This window comes from Poecilia mexicana, unplaced genomic scaffold, assembly GCF_051168715.1.
Source record: "Poecilia mexicana isolate PSO_F unplaced genomic scaffold, ASM5116871v1 scaffold_6, whole genome shotgun sequence".
Taxonomy (NCBI): Eukaryota; Metazoa; Chordata; class Actinopteri; order Cyprinodontiformes; family Poeciliidae; genus Poecilia; species Poecilia mexicana.
Window position 1 is genome coordinate 25,984,547 of NW_028263375.1, and position 10,543 is coordinate 25,995,089.

The following is a 10,543-nucleotide window of genomic DNA, read 5'->3' on the forward strand; positions in this document are numbered from 1 at the left end:
GAGGGAAAACAAATGGTGGCACCTTTTGTTTTTCTGTCCAGTTTATAGGTGCATTCTCTGCAGTGTGGATGTGTGAATTTAAACAGTGTTTAGTTCCTCTTGCTTAATTGCAACAGTTAGTTGCTCTGTTTTAACAGACATCCACAGACTGTTCAGCAGAGTAACAATACGCCTGTAAACAGTGTTTGCGGTGAGTGTTTGGCTCTATAACCAATAGCTTACATCACAGAATGTGCCTATTGATGAGCAAGCTGCGCAGGCGTACTAGTCAGAACCTGTTTAGCCACCCTAGAGCTGCAAAATTAATGCTAATCCTTCCAGATTCCTGCAGCATTTTTTTTTTTTTTTTTTTTTTTGCCAAAGTGCAGGCAGAAGTCAGAGCCGGACGAACTTGTAAGTTCACCAGTGCATTTTGTTTGGTGTGCAACCAAAACATTCAGCAAGTTGATGGAAGCGTCTTATATCCTGCAGGAGGAGGGCGGACTAATTGAAAATAAAATGTAGGTTTGTACCTTAGAGCGGACAGCGCGGTCCAACGCAGCCATCATCTCCTTGGTTGGGAAACCTTGCTAGGCTCACGCGGGGTCGTTGAGTGGAGGCAGAAGAAGAAGAAGTAGAAGTAGAAGAAGAAGAGGACGAGGGAGGTGAAGGGGGCGGGGAGGGGGGCCACTGTCCCTGACGCCGATCACGTCCACGTTTTCTCCTCGCTGTGCCGCCGCCGCCTCTCCTGTCAAAGACCCCCCAACACATCCACGCGCAGCAGAGACATGGTGCTTCCACCCCGCCGGAAGTGGCGTCATGAGTGACGGCGCGGCAGGGAAAGACGAGAAAACACACACACACACACACACACACACCCTCCGTCGACACACCTACAGTTTCAGCGAATGGGAGCAGAGCAGCTGCTTCCTTTGTGAAGGACGCCCCCTAACCACGAACCACTGAAGCCCCTCTGCTCGCTGCAAGGACGCGGAACCTGGACTCTCTGCTAGCAAGGAGAGTTGCACAACAGCAGGCTAACCAGTTGCAGAAGGAGTCATAAACACTTGAGAGCACAGACAGAGAGAAGAGTTTATGTCCGGCTGCGTGAATTTGTCTGGAGGAAGATGTAGAGATGAGGCCGGAAGTCAAGTGGCTCTGAATAACTTTGGCAAAATAAAAAAATAAAGAACCAACTAAATAAAGATGTAATATAAAATCCAAGCTTTACCAGTTTATTTTTTTTTTTGATTGAATAACTGGATGAAATATCCACAAAAAATGACTCCAAAACAACTTTTTTTTTGTCATTAGGTTGGAAATGATGAGCTTATTTTGACGATTCCTAGCGCTATCAGCCTACAGACAGAAACTTAGAGAAAATTAAGGATTTTAACAGCATTTTCTACAAATACAAACATTCCATAGAAGAAAATATTTTTGCATTATTTTGAGGGTTTTCGCTTTTTCTTTTTTTTTTAAGAAAAACGAAATAAAGTTACGATTGAAACGCAATAACACATTTTTACAGTAGATATTTATCAGAAACTATTAGCTGCATCTTTTTTTTTTTTTTTTCAAAATTTGATGTAACATTTGTGGCCCTAAAAAAGTTTCATTTAGCTGGACACGGGGTTGTGGACCTCTGCATACTTTTCAGTTGTTGCATTTCAATTTATCCTCCTCTCGGGGATAAATTCACCAGGTCGGCTTAGGTATCAGTTGCAGATGTAGCAAAAGGACACATTATGCAATCTAAAACTGATCTTCTAGTTGTGGGTCGCCTTTCCTTTCCTCGTCAAAAAACCAGGGCCTCTAAAGCACAGAACTGTAGAAATGTGAAATGGCTCCAGAGAAATCACGCTGCGCTCGGCTAGAGAGGCGGAGTGTCGTCACTTTTCCAGATGCCTTGGCAGGACACTGTGATTCATGTGTTGAGATGATCAGTCTGCAGGTCTGCTATTCTTGTGCAAAAAAAAAAAAGAAAAGAAAAAATCTGGACAAAGTCACAGCCAGAGAGCTAATTCCTCTCCACTCTGGCAGCAGAGCCAGATTATGAGGACTTCCAGTCAAACTGTTGCAATGAGCTGCCTCCTAATGAAGCAGCCCTGATTTCTCAACTCAGACCAGATGCTGAGTGCGCAGCCCTGCCCGTCAGTCTGTCCGGCCGTGTGTCCTCACTGCATCCCCTCTCTGAGCTGCATGCTCTGTCCTGTGGCTGCTGGTCTGACATTTGGCACAAAGCCATCGGACTGAAGTGAACACAGAGTGCTCTTAAAGCTGCAGCATGTAACTTATATTAATGTTATCTATCTATCTATCTATCTATCTATCTATCTATCTATCTATCTATCTATCTATCTATCTATCTATCTATCTATCTATCTATCTATCTATCTATCTATCCAAGGGCGTAGGTTCGGTCTAAGTTTTGGTGGGGACCTTGCAAACACAATTGCAGATAAGAAGAAATCAATAATAAAATAAAAAAGAAAAAATATTACATAATTAACAGACCTATTCTACCTCACATTCAGTGCTGACCTTACTAAACACCGGACTTTACAACAAATGCGTTGCGTGATAGATATCTAACTTATGGGTCCACTCACTGTACTTACAGCCGACGTAGCGAAATAACTTCTAATGTCTGTCCTTTTCTTTTTTGGTGGTGACATGGTCTCAGAGACTCAGAAGGAGACGCGTGTGCCCAGCTAGCCGCCGCCTTTTGCAGCTAATCAAAGAACGTCCGACGATTCAACTGACTCCCCCTCCCCCCACCGACAGCACCGTTCCGACACGGTCTCGGAGGCTCATAATAAATGTCAAACTAAGAAGCTTCCGTTCCGCGCACCGCCTGTTGCTGCTAATCAAAGATCGTAGATCCACGTTCTTTGAGCCAATATGGCAAAAATTGGTCGGGACTTTTTCATATCCCGTGAATATTGGTCGGGACATGTCCCTACCGTCCCTACCCAAACCTACGCCCATGTATCTATCTATCTATATATATATATATATATATATATATATATATATATATATATATATATATATATATATATATATTTTTTTTTTTTTTTATTAAAGCTGCCACTATGTCAGCAAAGTACATTATGAGACAGATAACCTGTGAAAAGAATGCATCTCCTCTGCCTTCCTCTGTGGTTCTACTGCCATCTGCAGAAATACACAGCTCAGTCAGAAACAACCAATCAGAGCCAGGAGGAGGGCTGTAATGCTGTCAATCACCACTGTGTATGTATTTCTTCCTTGCCGTTACACTACAGCTACTTCGCCACACTGGACACCCCGTAGCTACTCAGGCCAGTTTTTGTTTTTGTTTTTGTTTTGTTTTTTTTGCTTTCAGAAATCATCTTTGAATGTCCTAAAAAGCTCAATGTAAGTTTGATGAATTATTATTAGTTAGCATGTCCACTGACGATGGCAGATAAAGTTTTCCATGTCGTTTCTCCACCATTAGCACACTTTTCAGCGTGTACATAAGCCTGATTGGCAGCACTGTGGCCTGTCTCTGATTGGCTGTTTCTGACTGGGAGCGGTGCATTTGGAGGCAATGGATGTTGATTCTTTCACAGATTGTCTCATTTCACAACACGGTGACAGTTTTAACAAATATGTAAAAAAATAAAAAATTCAAACAAATAAAACATTATAAAAATGACATACTGCAGCTTAAAAGATGTTGATTATGACCCACAGCAACACTCCTCTGTGACTTTTTATATTTTGTTGCGGAAAAACACTGACACTAAACTTAAAGCTGGAACACAACAGATCAGTTCAAATCATATTTTTTACTTTGGAACGGTCCAGTCAAAGCCTAGACCTAAATCTAACAGAGAACCTCTGACAAGATTTGAAGACGGTTGTCCACAGATCCTGTGGATTCGACCTAAATAAGCTAAAGCAAACCAGAGTGACCAAACGTTCAAACGCTCCCATATGACCTGCAGCAGTGAAGGAAGATTCTATGATAGCATAAATACACACCGCACATTTATTTTTAAAGAAAAGATAAAGAAAAAAGCTTTTATTTTTCCTCCCGCTTCACATTTTGTGTTGGTCTATTAAGAATCTGAAAAAGTTCAAAAGACGCGCATGTCTTTGTGAGGTTGTGGAGCTAATGCTTTTAATGATGACCATAAATTCATTGACTGACTACTTATGAACTCTTTGACCTTTCAGATGCATCTGAGGTCGCCTCAGAAGGTCAACTTACTCTTCAGTCTCTTTCTTGCATCGATCATTTCCTCGTCTGCAGCTCAGGATCTGTTTATGAATTTAACAAACTATATGCGAACTTTCAACCGTTACGTCCGACTTCTGTCTGGTTGTTTTTCTTCTTTGTGTCTCGACGTCTGTCATTTGTTTTGTTGTGTTTCTGCTGCCACTCACCTGTTTGTTCATCCTCCTCCTGCTTTGTATTCGTCTCTCTGTTCGGGTTAAATTCTCTCCTTGCTTCTCAATTCTGTAGCAGCCAGAAGGTTTTTATTTTTTATTTTTTTTTAATGTCTCCCGGCTGGTTACCTATTTCAGGATCAATAAATGTTATATTTGCCCTCCATTGGTTGACTTTCTTGCTTGCTCACCCCTTCCCTGAGCGTATCCAAACCAATCAGGCATAACATTATGACCCAATGTGACTAGATGTCTGGGTCAGAGTATCTCCAAAACTGCAACTCTTGTTCTGCGTCAAAAGGTTTTGGAATGTAGGACATCTAAACGCCATCTTTATTTGTCCAAAATTGTCATTTTGTAGAAACTTTGGAATTAAAGTTAGCTTAGCTTAAATTACCCTTTTAAAGGAAAGTAAAAATAACCTCACATATGGCAGTCTTAAATTTCTGACTTTTTGTGAGCAAGTGTCAGTCTAAAAAACTACTTTCAAGACTGTTAGTACTGTGGAAAAGTTTTAATTTATTCATATTTTCTAGATTTCTTTTTTTTTTTTTGGTGGACTAATAATGTTCAATCCTGAACAGTTTGCAGAGGAATGCATTTTGCTAAGCTAAGCTATTAAATCATAACTGTTATGAAACAAATCAGAAAATCCTTCCAAAGCTCAAGAAATGTACAATTGTTCTGTCACAATCTGTTTATTCTTGTAAAGTGAACAAACAAAGGTGATGTAGTGTGACGGAAATAAAACAGCATTTCAACGCAATGTTCATTTCAAATTCAAAAACACTTTATCAACCTTAACGGGAAATTAAACGTTGTAGCTTATATCACACAATGAACAGACGCTGATGCTGCTGTGGGTAGACAGCGTCTCCTGTAGCAGTCTGTTTCACAACGGTGCCTCTGACTGAACACGCTGCTGTATAATGCGGTGATTTCCAAAGAGGTTTAGGGTGAAAATGTGATGCTTTTCTCCGGTTCTGTCGCAGATTATTCCTTTTAACCCCAAAAAACGTAACTTTCAGATCCGCTGAGTATTTATTTTTTTCTTTTCTTTTCTCACTTTGAACTTTTTTTTGTCATCCAGTTCACTTAATTTTTTTAGGTGCATGTTTGCTGCACAGAAGAAAAAAATAAACAGAAGGAGAAGAAAAAAATAAACAGAAGGACAAACGAACGACTTCCAAAACTCAGGAGGGAGACAGAGTTTTATGACTGAAACATCATAAGAACACAGAGAACTTATGGCTGGTTTCGATTATCGGTCGCTCGTTAACGCGTTTACGTTGTGCGACTAATTTTCCCAATCGATGGATGCTTTAAGTTTCGGAGCGAATCGCCACACGGCGTCTTTCTGAAAAGTAAAACATGATTAGCATCTGTTGGAGTTTGTATTTCAGTTCTCTTCCAAACTGTTTCCGCAGTTTCTTGCCTTTGAGGGAGCGCTGCTGTTTATCTTATCATCGTCCTCAAGATTACTTGAAGAATTAATTGAAATAAAGCCAGAATACGATCAAGCTGGGAGATAAACAGCGTGGTCTGGTTTTAATCTCTCGTTTCAGTTCGCTAAAAGGAGGGATTTCTTTCTTTCTTTCTTTCTTTCTTTCTTTCTTTTTTTTTTGTTTTTTTTTTAAACACTTGCTCTGTTTCGTCCTGCACTCAAAGACCTTCTCTTCCTCTTCTTCTTTTGCCAGCGATTAAATATTTTGCAACATCATCGGGGGAATAAACGTCTCCGTGTGTTTCCAGGCGGTTTCTGAGCGGCGAGCCGCCAGGTCAATGATGATGATGATGATGATGATTTCAGTCATTTGTCACTCACAAATGGAGAAACTGCGTCTCGTTCCAGCGATCGTACCGCAGAGATTCAGTCTCTTCAGTAAATCCTTCTCAATACATTTTAATTATAATTCTGCCGACGGTTTTAAAGATTTATGAAAAATATTCAATTCTGGTTAATATTTCTCCATCCCAATTTATATATATATATATATATATATATATATATATATATATATATATATATATATATATATATATATATATATATATATACATTTAAGCTCAGGTGCTTAAATGTGATAGCAGCAAAACAAACGTTAAACAAAATGTCTAAAGTATCAAAGTATTGTTTTTTTTTTTTTTTTTTTACAGATCACATGTATTTGTAGGACACCAAACATCAGATACAGCTGGAAGGATGTCAAGATGGCATCTATGAAACATTTGAAAAACATTTAATTTCATTAAAAACAATGAGCTGTCAGTCTTATGAGCATAAGACTGACAACATCTTTCATGAACATGAATGAGTCTTTATGAATGTCTGACTGTTGTCATGAAGTGTGATTTGGTAAATAATGACATTTTTATTGCAAAGTTGCCCCAAGAGTTGCTTTAAAAGTCCATTGAAAGGGTTGACTTTGCACTATTTTATAAATAATGACACTTTAATGCAAATTTGGCACTTTATTTCTAACTTCATAAATATCTCGGTTTGAAACACGTCCTGATTTAGGATCTGTGTTTGGATTTTCTTGCACATTTCCTGCCACCGCTGATCTTTAGAGTAGAACAGAAAACAGGCTTTAGTGTCCTGCAAAAGGGGAAATAATCAGCCATCGGGCATAAATATTTACATAAGAAAAGTTCTTAAATTATTAAAAAAACAATACTTATAATAAAAACAATGATCGAAATAATAATATATTGTACAAGACTATAACAGAAAATACCGTGCAGTTATTAGAAATAAAATCATCGGACTCGCGATTCAAGGGATGTGCAGTTGAGTCGGATCAATAAGTTACTCAAATAAATATCCTTAAAATTCAGTTTAGATTGGAAAATAAAGTTTTTTTTTTATTAATTTAAACACAGTAAGTGAATTTTGCAGTTTTACGTTGTAAAACGTCAGGCAGGGAAGGTAATTCTCAACTGCATGACAAAAAGTGCTGTGTCAAGAGAGAGTTACGACTCTTAACGCAAGTTAGCAGAGATATTAGCTGCACTGCATCGAGCGCTTCCGTTTTCTCAATCTTCGCACAGCATGGAGAAACATCAGATTGTGAGGATACGGCTTGTTGCACCACTCCTGCCGAGGGCAGACAGTCCGCATGCAGTAATAATCTCTGGTCAAGACCGACTGTCTGGACAGCAGCTGCTTTCATAATTAAGGGAGACCTCAGAGAGCTTTCCACATCCAGATGATATAGGGACAGCTGCACCCCTCCACCCCCTCCATCCACTCGGCTTGCTTACAACACGTCTCTGCCTGAGCTGAACCCGAGAGCAATCAGGCAAAAAGAAAGAAAAGAAAAAAAGAAAAGAAAAAAGAATTCTGGAGAAGCAGCAAATGAGAAGAAGTCATGATTGGTTTTGAAAGGAGAGATCGCTGAACGTCAGGGATTTGCCAGAAGCTGCTGCAGCAGACTGACTCACTCCGAGGCGCTCTGGGTTCCTCTGATTCACGCTGAACGTACGAGTTAAAAACAAACAAACAAAAAAAAATAAATAAAGACAGTGGGACAGCTGTCAATGTTTCAGCTGTTTGGACGTCTTCTCCTGTCCTAATCCGAAAATTATTTTGAGTATGTGGAGGGTCACTGCAGGTCACGGTGAGACCCAAATTCAGCTGAGACGCTTCTGCTGCCCCCTGGTGGTGCCAAGGAACGCTAAGAAGTTGCACAAATACCGACTGCTTAAGTTTTGCCCTTTGAGGACTTTTTCCAACAAACAAGACCTTTGTTAATAAGGAAGGAAACGCAATGACTGACATGTCACTCAAATAACAACAAAAGTAAGTTGAGTAACTATTATCATTTTTTATTTTTTTCCTTTGGTTATCACATTTCATAGGGATAAAAAAAATGCATATTTGAACAAATCAGAGCATTAAAGAGTCTAAAATTTTATAATTAAAGAACATTTCCAACAGAGCACTGCAGAAAAAAAAAGTACTTTTGGTCTAGTTTCTAGTGCAAATACCTTAGTGGACTTAAAATAAGACAACATTGATGTACAAGTAAATTTTCAGCAAGATGTAGGAGCTTGTTTCAAATAAATGATTCCTTAAAAAGTCCAAGTTCCACTGGAAGGTTATTTTATTTACAACAATGTGCTTAATTTAACCACTTAACTTATTTTATGCAATATTAAGAATATGTAAGAAATGCAAATAAATAATTCAACTTTTTTCTAAATAAGAAAACGTAACTTTTTATTGCCTAGCATGCACTAACAGAGCAAGCATTCTTTTAGTGTGTGATTCATCATTTATAGCAAAGGATGCATCTGCAGCTAAAAATAATAATAAATATTTAAATAAACCCTTTCTGCTTCACTTAACACCAGTACAGCATAGGGCTGATTTTATTATGATTAAAAATGATTAATAAATGGACAGCAAAAGGTGCTTAATAGGAGAATTTTATAGAACTGAGGTGAAGCAAAAACTATGACACGAGGCATTCTGGGTAGAAATAATTTGCTGTCAAAATAAAGTGCAAAATTTATAGATTCTTTGCACAACTTTGGCTTAATTACTGCTCCAACAGTGTTGCTTTTCCAGCAAATAGGCAATTAATCGATTACTAATTAGTAATGAATCGTTTATCATGACGAATAATAGTTTCACCACGATAAATCAGATCGTTTCATACCCAATATATAAGATTTTAAAGATATCTATGGGTCACCACTAGGTGGTGCTCTTGCCATGTGTACGGAAGTGAACCGGCCTTGGAAGGTGATGATGGCACTGAAGTTATACTTTGCATATATTAACCGGTTCGTATAAACGCACTCAGTGTTTTTTAGCTGGCATGTCGTTTCTGGGAGCAGCGTGTCAAACCGCGCCCGTCTCTCTCTGCTCCGCTGGTTTATTTGAGGGACCTGCCCACACACAGGCTTCAGTCCTATCCACTTACATTCAATCAATAGCACTTCTCTGTTTCTACAGCTCTGACATCATAGAGGCGTTCAAGTAGAAGGAAAAAAAAAAGAAGCTGCGGGGATTATTCTCTTCGATTTCCAGGCAAAAGGAAAAACCCCGACCTCATTATTAAATTGTGACTCGTGTATTTTATATTGAGTATCGAGTGCATTTCATTAGTTCCTCGCCGTACGAAGATGCGAAGAGAAAAAAAAGAGAAGAAGAAGAAGAAAAGCACATCCCAGGGTGGACTTCTCGAAGCGGCGAGGCAGGAGAGGAGGTCATGGATGGAGGATGGCCTTTAGAGATGGAGCCCCAGAGGCAGGATGCACACAGAGTCTTTGTTTCACACGACTTCAGCGGCTCGGCTCCCTCCGCTCTATCGTCGTGGCTCAGGCTCAAATCGATTCAATATGGTGGCTGGTGGGTTGGTGATGAGGGGCGGGAGAGGGGGTGAGGGAGGAGGACAGCTACACAGAGGGTGCAGCACTCACGCAAAACACACCCAGGACCGGTCTAGACACAAAAGCAGAATCCAAACTTCACGCTCCGCTAGCAGCGGCGTGGTGTTAAATAAATCCTCTAGTTGCGTCAGATGCTTAAAGAGATTGCGTAACTTTCTCAGCTTGTGCAAATGAGCTCAAAGGAGGAATTTTTTTTAAGTGTATTTTTAAGTGTTTATCTCTGACCCAAAGGTTATTTAAGCGATAAGTGAAAGTAGAGGGGGTGAACGAGGGCTCGACCTTGATACGAGATACGGGGCTGCGCTCTCAGACGGTGAGGCAGGTGTGATGCCAAACTTGGCCCAACACCGTCTGGCAGCCGCCTCGCTATCTATGCGTGCAGAGAGAGAGAGAGAGAGAGAGAGAGAGAGAGAGAGAGAGAGAGAGAGAGAGAGAGAGAGAGAATTTATGTGAGCCGCTGGCCAGAGGGAGAGCGAACACTGTAACCCTCATCTGCTGTCGTATGAATTACGCTGGAGCCCGGGAGGTGAGACGGGGCCGAGGCTAATGTTTCCATCTGCTCTGCTAGAAGGTTTTAGGACATGACTTGGCTGCTGCTTCGTGTCTGAACCGGATCGGGGGTCGTATCCTGACTTTACCCCCACATCTTCTCAACAGGTTTATACAGTTCAGGGTGTTTGAAAGTGAGGCTGTGTTAAAAGATTTCCACCCAAGTTGTGATAACTTGCCTTCATTCACTACA

The 10,543-nt window shown here is 40.1% G+C and overlaps 1 protein-coding gene across 1 annotated transcript in view; it reads right to left on the reverse strand.

The window, feature by feature from the left end:
- Nucleotides 1–2,228, reverse strand: part of pparab (peroxisome proliferator-activated receptor alpha b) — a 35,940-nt gene extending 33,712 nt beyond the window's left edge. The window contains exon 1 of the mRNA XM_014985902.2: nt 513–2,228. The gene's annotated coding sequence lies outside the window, so the exon portion shown is untranslated. The remainder of the gene's footprint in view (nt 1–512) is intronic.
- Nucleotides 2,229–10,543: the final 8,315 nt, after the last annotated feature.